Source organism: Falco rusticolus, chromosome 6 (genome assembly GCF_015220075.1).
Source record: "Falco rusticolus isolate bFalRus1 chromosome 6, bFalRus1.pri, whole genome shotgun sequence".
Lineage (NCBI taxonomy): Eukaryota > Metazoa > Chordata > Aves > Falconiformes > Falconidae > Falco > Falco rusticolus.
The window spans coordinates 3,796,207-3,812,067 of record NC_051192.1 but is presented as its reverse complement, the minus strand read 5'-3'; the positions used below and the strand labels follow the sequence as shown (position 1 = coordinate 3,812,067).

At 37.2% G+C, this 15,861-nt stretch overlaps 1 protein-coding gene and 1 long non-coding RNA gene across 2 annotated transcripts in view; one reads left to right on the top strand and one right to left on the bottom strand.

The window, feature by feature from the left end:
• Window positions 1–15,861, top strand: part of PPP3R1 (protein phosphatase 3 regulatory subunit B, alpha) — a 40,998-nt gene that overhangs the window by 3,969 nt on the left and 21,168 nt on the right. The gene's annotated exons all lie outside the window — the stretch shown is intronic.
• LOC119150394 lies at window positions 11,950–15,533 on the bottom strand. Its single transcript, XR_005105049.1, has 2 exons — window positions 13,726–15,533; window positions 11,950–13,666 (listed from the first exon to the last, which is right to left on the bottom strand). It is a non-coding gene; the product is annotated as an uncharacterized LOC119150394 (long non-coding RNA).

Below are 15,861 nucleotides of genomic sequence, written 5' to 3'. Positions count from 1 at the left end.
TTGCAGAAAGAGTAGCTTTTTTAAATTGTAGGTGTACTTAAATATTGTATTCTCCTACTGTAGTTCATAAATTACACTTGCATAAGATTTTCAGCATTGCTTTGATTTCCCTGCTAAAAAAAGAATTTTTGCTTTCCCTCCCCTTTTTTAACAAAACACAGCTAAACACAGGCAGTAAAGACAAATACATCCTTATGGTAGTGGAGCATGAAAGTGTTAAGACTTTTTTGGTTTAGTTTCATGGAGTGGTGACCAAAAATTGTGTTCATAGGACAAACTTTTTGTAATTTGAGCTAATATATAACTTGAAAGCAATTTGCTCTTGTTTTCCTTGCCCCTCCTCTTTCCTCCTGAGCCTGTTCTCCCAGCTTCGGGTAGTATCATTTGTGAACTTCTGACAGGAGAAAAATTTCACTGCACTGTTCTTTGTTGATTAGCAGCCAATTCATTTAGTGACACATTTCCCTGTTTTCTGTCCTTTCCTTCTTCTGGCCTGTAGGTTTTTATCTTTTCCTAAGCTTGTTTATTCCTGTGTGTTTCCTATAGAAGGACCACAGGGGTAAAGCGGGCTGGCTGTTCCCACGCTTCCTACGTGCTAGTTCTTTGCCAGAATCATCATCAGAAATAGGCAAGGTGCTACTGTGTGATGTCCTTGTCACGATAAAACTCCTCTGCTTCGGGGAGAGCAAGCATGGGAGGGATGGGGGAGTAAAGATTGAAGTGATGGGGAAGGAATGATGGGAGGAATGGGTCTACGTCAAAAGAGAGGAGTGAAAAGTGCTTATGCTTAAAGGTTACACAGCTGGAACCTTCTGAGCAGGGTATTGTAAGAAAATTAGTATTTTGTTTTACTTGCATGCCTCTGTTAATTAAAACAGAAAAAAGTTAGGACTCCTGGAAGCTGTAAGAATTTTATTGGCTGACTTTATTATATAAATTACTTAAACATGTTTTTTCTTTTCCAAAGACCATAAGAGCTTGTCTTGCTGTGCTCTCGTGAAGCTGGTAAATATTGGCCTTGTTCTACAAATGAAAAAGTTTGAGGTCGTGGTGGGATAATAACTTATCCGAGGTCCTTTTTATTGTTTAGAAGTTAATGTTAGTATGTGATGTAGGAAATGGATAATGTGTTTGTAGCTCTGAAAATAAGTAAGTCTAAATCTAACTGCTATAAATGTTGAGAATTTGGGGCTGATAAATTGTTTGAGTTGGTGCAGCCACTAGAAAACGCGTTGCGTGTGTCCGTTTGGCTTAAGGCATGTGATGGTGTGCAGCGGTTGAAAGCTTGGTCATACACTGCCTTTCAACATCGTTGTAGCGTTGTGTTAGCCACTTAAAGTGACTTATTTTAGAGATTAGACCTGGAAATGGGCCTTTTATATCTCATAAAAGCGATTCAGTTTCTTAGATGTCATGGCTTAAACTAATCTTGACACCAGCACTTTGAGAAAGATCTGCTGCAAAGATTGCCTTCATGTGCTGAATGAAGTGGGACAGACTTGAATATGGACCAACATCTTTTAATCTGGAATGGATAAATCTTTCGGTGTACCAACTCAAGTATTTTGGGAATGTTTTCACTGCAGTTTCCCTGGATCAATGATCTTAAAAGACTTGAAATTCGTGATTTCTTAGTGATTTAAGTACGGAACTAGAAGCAATATATTCTGCTTGACGTATGATGTAGCTAGATTATTTTGGTCACTATGTGAAATACTATATTTCCTTAGTAATATTGAATATTGAGATGAGTTTAACCCAGGTTAAACTATGGCTTGTCTTCCTATACAGGTCTGTTCTACAGAATTGGAATGGCAAGTCTGTGGAGAGGTTTGTGTTTGGTGGTTTTTTTAAACTTGCAAGTGTTTCTAAGAATAAACCCCACATTTTTCAAGTGAAGTGATTTTTGGAGTGATAGTTCTTTTAAATAGGAAAATTTAATCTTGACATTTTATGTAACTTTCTGAATGTGTATCTTGAAAATTTTAATTTAGTAACTATTGTATTAGGCCTTTTCCACAAACAGAAAGACCATTAAAATGTTTTATATATCGCTTTTAGATTATACCTAGCACAGTCACTAGGACATTGTTACTTTAACTGCTTGGGAAAATTAGGTAGTTGGTGCAAAATGGGCTGGAGATGATAGCTGACTTGCTTGTAACTTGGCAGTCAGTTGGCCCTGCTATTGATACTCCATTCCACAATTAAGGAAGAATCCCTAGTGATATAAATAATCCTTAACTGCATTAAAGAAGTCTCAGAAACCCTTGAAATGCTTTGGATTGAAGGATGGCATTCCTCATGAACTGCCAATAAAAATCTTGGCATCCAAGCTGTGAACAGGTTGTGCCAGTTAATACACTCAGGTGAATATTTGTGAAGTTGCTGTTGATGGACACTTTTTAACAAACTTAAGGCAAAAAACCGGAACTCCCCCAGTAAGCTGATACCATGCCTATTTTAAAAAGCTTATGCAGTCAGATTGAAGTTCACAAACACTTTAAATCATTGTCTAAGGTGAAGTAGGAATTAAAAAAAAGTACCAAGACATTTGTTAGTTGAAGAACTTCAGTCAGCATTCAGGAGGGGCAGAGAGGAAGGGGTAGGGTCACAGATAGGAAGCCCGGGAAGGAGGGCCAGGGTTAATATGTTTCTGGGAAGAAACTCAGCTACTGGGAAAGTGGATTCAGCTGTGATTCTTACAAGAATATAATCTTCAGATCATCTTTAAATGCCGTGGAAATACTTGTCTTCCTCCAGTATATTTGTGACAAATGTGGAGGCTTTTTGCCCTTTATTTTAAGCAGCTGGAAACTTGGGAAGGAAGACCTCTACTGCTTCTCTGTTATCCTGTGAATAGCTCCTCTATGTATGTTTACCAGGTGTTTTGGTTTTTTTGTAATGGGTAGTAAAAGATAAAAAACAACTGTTGTTCCATTGCTGAACATGTAAGTTCTGAATAGCATCACTGAAGCTGAAAGAAGTCACTTGGAATTCCCTCTGCTCAATGATACTATGGCTAGCAGAGGGGACTGTTTTTTGAAATAGACTCCATGAATATGGCTTTAGGCCTGAGCTTATGAGGGAGAACATAACTATGTACTTTGCTAGCTTGATGACTGAACAGCTTTTTCAGTGTTGTATCTGTAAGGATGTTCCCTTGGGCAAGTCTAATTTAGTATTGAGCTGCTGCTTAACAGGCTTAGCACCTCGGTATCTGAGCAGTCGTGGGTCCATTTTGTTGGTAACACCAAAGGAACACTTCAGATGTCCCAAATAAGTTTGATTGCATGTAGAGCTGCTAACAAGTCTAGAAAAAAGTCATGATAATCATGACAAATAGGAAAATGTTTAAATGACAGTAACAAAAAGTGCAGTATAAATAGAGACTTGATTTTTATATTTGACTTTAAGTAGGCTATCTTAGCACTCTAACCACTGTTCTTCATGGGGCATCTAGTGAAATATCTATACCTTGCTTAAACTTTTTCAGTGATTCTTAAAAAAAATGGTACTTTCCTGAAATATTTTATTGGTTTGGTTATTCTAATAATAAGATTAAAGCATTTGCATTGGGTGCCGCTGCTGTTAGCTTTTTATTTCAGATAGTGCATTGAAAAGTCAGATTAGTGATAAGTGCAATTTACAAAATATGGAAGGTTAGCGAGTTTGAACTCATGTAGTTTTGAATGTTAGAGTGCAACTCTGGTGTTGGTGCAGCTGAGTTTGCCCGAGTTCGATCCGAAAAATTCTCTTTTGAGAGGCCTTGAAAAAACGAGCTAGAAGGCGGCCAGATTCCCTTCCTTGGTGAGACACCAAAAAGTTACATAAGTGAAAGACTAAAATTGAGGGGAAATAGAAGATGGTGATTTAAGATTAAGGCATTGTATGTAATGCTGTAGTGGTACTGTAATGCTCTGTAGTAGGGGACAGAGCAGCTGAAGATCCTGGAAGAACTGGTAAGAGTTGGTTTGAGTGGGAGTCAGTGGTTTTTAGTGATGGTTTTATCTTGGCTACTTTCTCAGAGGTGGTGTTTAGCCTATGTGTAGGGTCATAAATGTTTTGTGTAGTCAATTCATGTTACCTAGCATCTCACAAAGAATAGTTAAAACACTTTGCAAATCAAAGAACATTTTTAATTTTAGTTCATACTACAGACTGGTGTACGAACGTATGCATGTATGTTGCCTTTAAGGTTTCCAAGCAGTAAATGTAGCCTCTGAAGAGAGAAGATGGGAAGTAGCAGAAAGATGGTAGCCTGTGGTTCTGTGGTCAAATTGTGTGTACGTGCACAGTTGTCTCAGTCCTTGGGGGACGAATGCAGTTACTTGTGCTGAGTCTTGGACTAGAATCACTAGATTGACTGTGAGGCTCCAGAGTGACTGGTAATTATTACTGGAAGTCACCAAGGCTCTGCAGGGGTGCATCCACTTGACTTATTTTTGGGACCTGTGGACCCTATAAATAGCAGTAATTTTTCTAATGCTGCTTTGTGTGTACTTTTATGCTTGCTTTTATGTACGTTTACAACTCTGGAAAACTTACAGCTCTTCAGGACAGCTGGTTTTAATTTTACAGCGATTAATAAGCTTTGATTTCTGACAGGATGAAGGAATATTTTTTTTTAGCAAGTGCTATTAGTCTTTACCAAATACAATGCTAACATCTATAAGTAAATGAGATGTAAAATGTTTGAAGAGTTATCCAAAATATGATTCTTTATAAGCTACTGAGACTGAGTTGGAATTCTAATTACTTTGAGTACCCTTTTATTAGCTTGTAGCAAAAGTGCTAGGTGTCTCTATGATACTCAATGTTAAATATTTGCATTCCTTTACATAAATACAAGAACCAAGTCAGTTCCTGCCCTAAAGAACTTAACATAAAATATTCTATCTTTTTAATTGCATTTGAATATTACTTCATATAAGCAACTCCCGAATGAAAATCACCTCAGCATTATGATTAAAAGAGTCAGTATTTTCTCCATGACACAGGTTGCGTAAAGAAAACAGTTTCAAGATTTTGGAATATTCCATAGCAGTGAAAATCTTAATTGAATGCAGTGTGGTAGTTTTCTGTCTTCTACTATGTTTCATTTTGCTTTCCTTTGATGGGAAGTCTGTGATAAAGATACTCAGAAGACTTTGGAAATTTGCACTGCATCCTTTTCAGAAAAAAAAATTCCTAATTTGCTGTAAATTAAGTATTCACTTAGAATGGAAGCTGGTAATGCCCAGAAGACCTGTTTAATGTTTTGTAAAATTCTTGATATTTTAATTACAATGCTTTTCATAGCTCTGTATTGGATCACAGTGCTGGTAGAGCCTGTTTTCAAACCTTATGACTCATCTTTATTCTTTGCTGAATTCTTCATGAGTCCTTGAGTGGCATAAAGTTATCTCAATTTAATAGCTGTAAGTTCTGATGAAGTTTTTTTCTTTTGAAATAATAATAAAAAAGGCACTAAGTATTAAGATTAGCATTAACTATTAGAGATGGTTAACAATACTGGAATACAGTCTCTATTTTGCAGATTCTCTGTCTATGCAACAATTCCCCTTCTGTATGGTCTGCTTCTCGCTTCGATTTGCACATCTTGCCTAGTTCTGTCTGCATCTTTGCCTCCTTGGTTATCCTCTGTTCTGACTTTGTGAAATCAAATCCCATTTTTGAACTGTCTTCTCTTTTCAGATGTGTCCTTGACACAGTTATTTGCAGTGTTCTTCAGTCTCTTTTGTGACAGACCCTGAATGACATTTTAGTAATTGTCTGCTTTCATTTATGATTTTTTTTTGTACTGTACTGTTTCCATCTTCTCTCTTCTTGTTCGGCAGCCATAAGATGCTTATCTGCTTTGTTTCAAACTCGGCTTTCCCTTTTTCCTGCTAAGTGGCATTGAACTGTTTGTAAGTTTCTTAAATGGGAAGAAGGGTTGGTGATAACATCTATTTATGCAACCTGTTTCTGTGCTCTTAGACCCTTTGATCAAGTAATGTATACTGACTGACCTGTGTGACTTCCTTAAATCTGTTTTAAGTCCTTGTGTTATAGCCCATGTGAATTGGCAGTATTTGCTGAATTGGCACTTAAACTTCCCTGCTCAAGGGTGTTTGAGTCTTTCAAACTGTTGGTAGACTTGTATGCCATAGAGCTGCATCAGCTTTCTTTTTCCTCTAGGCCTTCTCGGATCCATTAAAAAATATCTGTATAACTGTTCCCAAAGCCTTAACCTTTGCATTAACTCATTACTGAATACACTGTTAAAATCTAAAAACTTGAGATAATCAGTTGGTAGAGAAATATGAACTGGTCACATTGTTATTGGATATTTCCAACCTATTTCTGTGAACAGGGAATTATATTCAACTGTAGTATATAGCCTTGTGTACTTTATATGATGCAGTATAATGTATTTTCTTAATTTCTAGAATGTATCTCTACTGTTTGCTTCCCCTCTTCAAATACCACTTGCAGCAGTACAGTGCATCTGTTATGTTGAACCCCCGTGAAAAAATGAAACCTTCTAAATTACTTCCTAACTGATACTGATCTCCCATTCTTTGCTTGCACAAGTTGGCGAGCAGTTTGTGGCAAGGAAACTTTACCAGATACGTTGGAAACAAATAACATCAATTTGTACATTTGTCGGTTGCTGTCAGAGGATAACATGCTCCATTTCACTTCCAGCTAGGTTCTCACCTTTCATATTTGCCTCAGCCTGATAGATATGTGAGATATATCTGATCAGGCACAAGCAGGCCTGTAGCCATGTCTTAAAGAAGTTAGGGAGTAGGTTTGTTTTCTCTACTGAGGGTTCTGTGGCTACGGTAGGTCGTCTTCTGCTTTTGAAAAACCCTCTGCAAAGAGAAGTATTATTACTCCTTTCTAAGGCTCGCAGCGTTGCTGAAGAGTAGTAGTATGAAACCTATCTAATGATTATCGGTTTTCTTCCTGCCTGTGGAGTCAGGGCGTTCAGTGTTATTTCTGATAATCTTGGTACAAGCAAAATAAGGAAGTTCAGAAACTTCGGAAGAGTGGGCTACTCTTCGTTTTACTTGCTTTTTGTATTTGGAGTGTTACAAATTATTTTTAAGTGGTACAGTTTTTGGTTCCACAGATGTTGGCAACACTTGCCCTTAGCTCTTTGAAAATTATTCCAAAAATAAGTTTAAATTTGCAAGCATGGTAACAAATACTATACCTTCAAGTGACAGTAACTTCCACAACATACTGAAGCATGTTTTTTAAACAATGCAGAGAAAAGAAAGCCTACCTTTCACATCCCTCATCAATCTAGTGGCAAGAGTGCTTGATGGGAAGTATTACAGAGAATATAATTAACTTCTTGACTGTTGCTGTTAATTTTGGAGGGAGGTATTGAACTACCAATTAATTTGGCAGAGTTTTTTAATGGGATTGTTCTAGAGGACTGTTTGCTCAAGCTTCCCAGTTCTTTTTTGTTTCATTGTATCTGGAAGTGCTGAGAATTAAATTGGCATAATTGAAAGCAGCCTCATGAGAGTATATATATAGAAAATTGTATTTCAATATGGCTTTAGGTCAAGTTAATGTATTCTTGTAAAGTAACTGTTCTGTCCCTCTTTCTATGTAGGTCAGCCAGTGGTTAATTCTCAGTTTTGCTGGATAACTTTTATTGTTTTGTGTTGAAGTTTTGAATGTTGTCTGTTTTCTGGGAAGGTGCTTTGGACAAAACCTGTTTCATCTCCAAGTTATTGCAGAGAAAGAAGAAACTGAAGGAGGCTTAATTGCCTAGTGAATCTTTTACCTGTAAAATGGGTGTTTGGACTCTTTTGGGGTAGTTTTGTCTTCATTTGACAGACTATAGGATGCTAAATGATAGTTTATGTATAATATCTTTTAATTACTGGCAAACACTCTGATTTTGTTCATAGTCCCTCCAGGTTCTCAGTGATGCTTGCATAATTTGGCTTAATATTTTGAGTGAAGTTTTGTTTCTTTTGTTCTGTTATTTACTTTTCTAAATTTGAAGTTGTTACTCCACACAAGCATGACACGATTTACTGTTTGTTCTTGTTTGGATTTTCCATGTTAACATTTGCCAATGAAGGGAAAAAAAATCCTTATTAATGAAGTGAATAAATGAAAAAGATAAGTGGACGATATCCGATGTGTATCCATCAGTCTCCTGAAGAACAAGATCAGTACGCTTTGGGTTTAGTTTCCTTTTAGGTATCCCATTAAGTGTAAGTTGGTGTCATTTCTTTGTTATTAAGATGTTGACCCTTAACTGATACTTCCATGATGCTTTTAGTCATTGTCAGTCATGTTTTATGCTTCCTCCCATAAAGCTTTTGCACTATACTTACTTAAATTGTCCTCTTTGAAATGCTCTGTAAAACTCTTCGGCTCCTCTTTTGTTATGCATAAAGATCTATATTTTGTTCTGTTTAAAATTTGTCATTAATGATTCTGTTGCCTTGCAGTCTCCTCTTCTACCTTGTTTTGTGCTTGGATTACAAATTTTCTGCTTGGATAGCGTAGTCTTGTTTTCATTTTCCCTAGTGTGGTCTCTCTGTGTAACAGCGGAGTCACAAGGTGAACCTTTATTGCAGTTACCTTTAAAGTTGAGAAAGAAGGCTGCTGTGGTCTCTTCGCTTAAGTTTATTCAATTCCCTTAGCTAAAGAGGAGGCTTATGTAGTAAACCTAGAAAGAGGTTTTGTAGGTGAAACAGTATGTTAACGTAAGTGGAACAAATAAATTAGTATCCTGCAGATTTTTTTGACTCTTCCAGAAGCCATGGAGGACCAACCTGTCCTACCCCAAAGACTTCCTAATGTGAATTGTTAATTGCATCAGAACTTACTTTGATTTAGTGGTGGCAGAACTTTATTGTTCACCTACTGAAGGCTGAGTTGCTTTAGAATCTTTCTGGGAAACTACTTTCCTTGGCCTTTGGAGAATTAGTTACTCCTTTATGCTTTTAAAATTACAGGGTTCTGAGAATTTTCAAGAGTGATGCAAGCTTTAGAAATGCCAGCTCTGTAGTGATTACATAAGTAAACTGGGTCGTTGCTTCTAACAAGGAGTAGCTGGGAACTGCCAAAAGTGAAATTATCTAGTATCACGCAGGGAATTGTACCTTAGCTCATAAAGTTAACACTTCTGTTCCTATGAATGGTTTTCTCTCAAGTTTTATTTACAGATTGCAGTGATGCAAGTTTTTTCCAGTGAGAGCTCTTATTTTGTATGAGAGGTTATGGTTTCTCATACATACGAGGTTTTGTTTTTTTCAAATAACAAGATTTGTTAGTTTTTTAAATGTGGCACAGTCTTTTCACTGCCTCACCTTGTTTTTAAAACACTGCACTGTTTCTCTAGCACTGTTAATTATCTTATCTACCTGACATATTGCAAATTCCACCAGGGAGATAGTAAAATAGAATAGAGAACTTTTAATATTCACATATATTACAGGTGCAACAACTGAGATAAGTGTAAAGCAATCCAGTTATCCTTTTGTTTTTATTCTGTCTACATCAAACTTGTGTAAGGTGATTTGTGGGGATAGACAGGGATCTAGTGAATGGTACAATCAATGTATGCTCTGACTTGGTGGCTCCTTTTCTCCTCCAAATTCAGGAAGAGGACTGCAGTAAAATCATGTTCCACTCTGATCGTGCTTTCTTCTGAAGCAGCTTTGCAAATTTTTCTTCGGTGTTTCTACTGGGTCCTTATGTCTCACTCTGACAATTTTTTTTCTTGAAGACAACTTTAATTTATCTGCAGCTGAGTAGACAGTGTTGTGTGTCTGTATATATAGGTGCAGGATTAAACCAAGTACTTCACCGTACCATCAAGGTTATGCTCATTTAGACTTCCTGAAAGCTCTGTAATTGCAACTGGGTTCAGATAGGAAAAGCTATAGCATTTATGTATATGAATATAAATTGTAGAATCCCTACTATAATTGGACAGACTTTGCAGGTTGCTTTTCAGTCCTGAACACTTAGAATAAGCCCATGCATTTTAAATTTTAATGTTTTGAATTTCATTTGAACATATATACTTTTTATTCCAATGTGTTCTGTAAGATTAATAAAGGTGAGGGGTGTTTTAAGAGGATTTGGCCTTTATCGTTACAATTACACTCTTGATTCCTTTAGTTTTCCTGTCTGGTGGAGGCTTTGGCAACAGTAGCTGTCTCTAATTTCAGGTTCGCTTCTTGCTTCAGTGGTTTAGGGCTTCCCTGTGATATCCTAGAATAGCTACTTGACTGTGAGATGGCCTTAAGCCATTAATATCTCATATTGGAGGAGACCCGTGGACAGTGGAGGATTTAAATAAAGCATAGCAGAAGTGACTGGCCAGCTGCCAGCCAGAGGCCAAGTGGCTTCCCTGAAAATGACTGACGGAGCTTGAGCAGAGCCATGACTGGATTAGGTGGTGACTAAGGAGTAAACTGCAGGCTTTTCCGAAGACTTGTGCAGTCTTTCTTGCATCCTGAGGGGCGAGGTGGTAGAACCTGATGTACGTATGAAGGGAGGAATCTTCTGAAGAATCATCCCTTCTCTTGTTATCGACAAACTGAATAAATGCATCCAAAATAAGGTTTTTGTAGTAAGACTTGTTCTTTTTTAAACGTGGTAGGGGGAATTACAACACTTACTCTGTGTACTTGCAAAGAACAACAGTGCCAGAATGCTGTAACGGCTTTAACCTGACTTGATCTCTACTGTAATCCCAAATCCAGCAATCCCCTTTGCCTTGGTTCATTATCTCTGATGTCTGCAATTTAAATGCCATGTTGAAGAATTAGGTATTAATCTTTTTTTTTTGAGTTCCTCCAGCACTGAAGGTCACAGTGTTTTCTTTAGAGGCAGGATTAACAAATTTAGGCTGCTTTGGGGATAACACATTTAAAACTTGAAATGTTCTGCTTCCAAAGGTAAGTTAAAACAAGCTGTAGTTTGTTTGTTTGTTTTTCCGGCAGTGCCCTTTTTTGTCTACAAAATGCTTGTAGCCTTCCTTGATGATTGTGTTCAGGTGAGATACTGAGCTAGGATATTAACATCAGCTGTAAGACCTCTCTCTTCTACCTTTGTAGTTTCACCTTTGAGTTAAGATCATATATAAAAACTGAGAACTGATACGAGTTCAGTGGTTTATCAGAATTCTAGGAAAGCTTCCAAGAAGTGTAACTGAAAGTATTGGGCAAAAAGTTACTATAGCTTCAAGGGACAACGATTACACTCATCGGCAGGCATAGGGGAGAGCACAGTTCATGCTGTAGTTCCAGGATGGAGACTAACTGAAGATGGTGGAATGAAAGGCTGTCGGCAGCCTTATGTAGTTGGCCTTTAACAGCTAGGAATTGTAACAGGGATGCTGAGGAGCTGTGGGTGTATCATGTCTAGATAGTTGTATCCTCTTGAAAATCGTGGCTGCCAGAAAATGGGAAATGCCGCCACCTCCTCAAAGGAAACCATAAATTGACTGGACAAGTGTGTTAACTAAATATAACTAAGGGGTTTTTTTAATCCCAAATGAAATTTGTCTGCTTTCTCTAGCTTTTTTTTTTAAAGATAAACCATTAGACTTTATAAAGCATTTGACACTTCAGTTACTACATTATCTGGGCTATCAAAAACATGCCTCAGTTTTTTCAATTCTTGTAGATAATATTTGTTTATATGACTAAAAAGTAGAGGAGAGCAAGTTAGCAGTCCCTTGGCAAATTCAGAGTTGAAAAATGTGTATGTGTTTGCATTAAGGTGCAAGAATTAGACGATAGCAGTTCGCAGTTTCTCTCTGTTTATTGGATAAGTTTGGTTTAGTGTCCTCAACGCTAGAAGCTTTGAGCGTGGAGTTGTAGCTGAGTCAAGGAAGTTAAAAATCATTAGACAAATTCCTAAATGAAGGAAACTCTTGTGCTAGAATAAATAGCTTCTTTTTTTTTTTTTCTTCGTGGGTTTTCCCAATGATTAACAGTCATAGTTGGGAAAGCAAATGTGTCCCAGAAAGACATGGAATAACTTAAAAGGAAGTTCAAAGTGGAGTTCTTTTTTAATATTTGGGGTACTTTCTGAAACTTGGTGGATGTTTGATCCATTTGTTATCTCTGTGTGCCTAGGGAACTCTTAACAGCTTGTAGGAAGTACTAACTAAATACCAAGATTTAAGGTCAATACATATATTTTGTAGTCTGCTTCTATAGATGTATCTTGTGTTCAGAGGTCCAGAAGAAAATAACTGTGATCTATTGCTATGATATGCACTCTCTTTTGGGCTAACTAAAGAAAACAAATGGTGGATACTTTTCCATAGAAATGCTGTTTATTCTTTTGCTAACATACCATTGGAATATTTCTTTGGTAAAGACTATGTCTGTGTTTCTTTCATGACCCATGCCATTCTGTGAAATATACAATGGCAATTCTGGCCGTTGGGATTTTGTTAAAAATTACTGGGTTTAGTGGGAATTTTTACTCAGAAGAGCAGGAGGTCGCAACTCTTCAACTACCAAGTGAATGACAGTAGTTTACTGTCCCATTTGTGATCTGTGCTACTTACCTGGTACAATTACTGCTGCTTCTATGTTTTTTCCCTTGCCTTTTCTTTTCTTTCCTTTTTTTTTTTTTTTTCCCCTCCAGTAATCCCTTGCTTTTCTGGATAACCTGTAAAAATGTATTGCTTACTTGTAACCTGTTTAATTCATTCTGTTGCATGGCACCCAGATTTGAAGTGAAATGAGATGGTTTCCAACTTTTGAGTACTACATTGGGTTTATGGTCCGACAAGGTGATGGCTATAAAATGTGTGGCGGGAGTTTTTCACAGCTTTGGATACAAAAAATGAATGGGGCATAAGCAGAACTCAGATTGTGAACATTGTGTAATTGTGAAGGTTCAATAAATTGTTGACTTGGTTGGGTTCAGCTTGGAAGTCTTGCAGCTTAAACTGCTGTCATACTGTCTTAGGTTCAGGGTTAGAAAGGCAAGGACTAAGGCTGCCCCTCAGAAGAGTGAATGGATTTGTTGGTGGCCTGGAAAAATAATGTGAGATTGGGAAGTGTAGTACAGATGCTTCTAGAAGAAGAAACTTAATTTTGGAACTTACTGAATGTGAGGTGGGTGTCAGGCATTTGTATGTAAGTATTTAAATTCTGTGGGAATCCTAGAAACTAGGTTGAGAATTTGGGGTCGGCAGTGAAACTGTCACTGCCCTTAAGTTGCTCGAACTTCTACATGCCTTCTAATTTAATGCCCTCTAATTTCTTCGCTTTGCTTAACCTTAGAGGTAGATGTATTTTCTTAGTATTTCAGTAGAAGTCTTGTGCTAGACTGCTGCTTATTCTGAGGAGCTAGTATTTAGGGGAGTTGCACTCTGTGCCTGGAATACTTTTGCAAAGCAAGTACTTAGTAGTTGCTTTGCATAAAACAATGTAAAAGCCACCAAGTTGTTTTAAAAGTTAATTCTAAATTTTGGCAGTTAGTCAGCACTATTGCTGGCTTCTAAATTAATTATAGTCCTGTTTTCCTGTAACTGTTGTGATATCCCAATTTTAAGTAGACTTTTAGTGGCTGCAATGAAAAGCCTAAAGGTGACTTAATTACTCCAGAGTCAAACACATATGCTAGATTCCCTAGTGACCTTATCTGTGACATCTCTACAAGTTTCCTTTAGATAGTGTACAAATTAGGTATTCCTGTTAAATATACTGGAAGATAACCAGTAACATGTTTTTCTTGATTCACAGGCTAAGACACAACTTCTCTGTATTGAGTAGTTTGAGGGTGTTTTGTCTTTTTTTTTTTCTAATCAGACTTAACCAAAAAAGGTGAAGTATATTCATGCTGTTGCCAAATGGGGTATATGAAGGTGTTTTTCTTGCTGCTCTTTTCCACTGAAACTGTATTCCTGTTTGTCTTGTCTTAAACCACATTTCTTGTACTGTCCACAGAAATTTTGGGCATGTCTTTCATCTGTGCTCTAAACTCCTTTTAGGCTTTAATTGCTCTGGTAATTCACATATGAAATGTACAAATTACAGTAGGTGACATCTTGTGTATTTTTGTGACTGACATTTAATTCAGAAATTCAAACATTAAAGTGGCTTAAAGCCTCCTGACCTTTGTCTGAAATTCATTTTAAGAAATTTAAACCACTGTGGATGTGTCTGGCATGTTCAATTGATGCAAAAGTTTTTTAGAGCCTTGATAACAAATGCCATCCTTTTTAGTTTGCCAACTTGCGTAGTGTTTGTTGATGAAGGGTACAGTGCCAACCTATGACAGCCAAAGCTCTAGTAACTTATTAAACAAGGGTCATTAGAAAAAAGGAAAAAAAAAGAAAAAACAAACAAAAATCCAACCCCCGAAGTTCTCTTCAGCAAACTGGCAGTTCTTCATCATTAAAGCTTTGTGAAAATGGCAGTATATGGAAAATGAGCTTGAAGGAAATGAGGAGAAAGAAGAATTCTCTGCAGCAGGTAATTTTCATTAACTGTTAATTTTGGTGATATGGAGGAGAATGAGAAAAGATAAAGAAGCATTTTGTTTGTGGAAGAGGAAGAAGGGTCTTTTGAGCAGGTGCTTTTTAAATGATCGCTTGCCAGCTTCCACCATCTTTCTTAACACTCCCATTCTTTTCTAGTTGTAGTAGTGGGTGATGGAAAATTAGCTTTTTGTGTAACTTGAGAATTGAAATTTATTATCTTAATAATCCCCGGTTCTGACCCCCAACTGTTTCACCTGCCCACTCTAGTTTCTTTCTTGTGGTAACAAAGATAATTAGTAATGTAGAAGGTGCAGGAGCAAATGCAGGAAGCACAGCATATGGTGTGTTGACAATACCTCATGAGGTGCCTACATGTCAAAAACACAAATGCAGATACACTAATAATGTTCTGTTTCTGCGGAAAGCTTTGGTGCCTAGGTGTAAGCCAACTGGAGTGGCAAGGTGGTTTGTGTGTTTAAGGCCATTTACAACAAGGAGGAGCTTATTATGCTGCTTTCTATGTTGCTGCAAGAATTGTAGTAAATCTCAGACAGCTACTGCTTGGACATGTACTAAACAGATCTTAAGAGACCGCTCTTGCCACTTGTTAAATTAATCCGTTGTCTGGCTAGGGAAACAAATCAAACGCTTTGAAACAATCTAACTTTTCAACTCTTCCAGGAGTTCATTTGTATTTGTAGGCCCTTACAACACTGCCTTCTGAGGACTGAATTGGAACCAAGTCCTAAGCTGACACTGTGGCTTGCTGGCATTTAAACACATTTTCTGCTTTCTATAAAAGCAGAAAACTAATTGAAGACTGATACTGTAATTTAAGTCTCTGAACTATCTACAAAAAATGTTCCTTATGCAGCAAAGTAACATACAGTCAAACAGATCTAGAAAGTATCTGCTGATGTGTGCTGAAGGACTGCTCTGCAGTCTGATGTCTTAATGTGTACAAGCTGTTCTGTATGAACAACTTCAGCTAAAAATTTAGATTCTGTTGCTAGTTTTGCTAATTGCAAATTTCATTTTTATTTTCTATCCGCAGCTCTTCATGTCTTTTGCTGAGGAAACTTGTCAAGATAATTGCCTTTAACTGTTCTGTCTTGGAGGAGCATGTACAAAACTGATCTTAAGAAGAGAGAGCGATTAGTGTTTGAAGTAACTGCCAAAGAAAGAGAAATAAAGAAACATGTTTTTATGGATAATCTACAGAAGAAATAAAGACTAAAGTCCATTAATAGGTTATCCTTAATCAGTAAAGGCATGGCTGCTGGAAGGAGAAAAGGAGAATAATTACTAGAGAATGAAGTTGCAAGGAACATTTTTATTCTTAAAGAAACAAACTACATGTCATATAACTTCAGAAA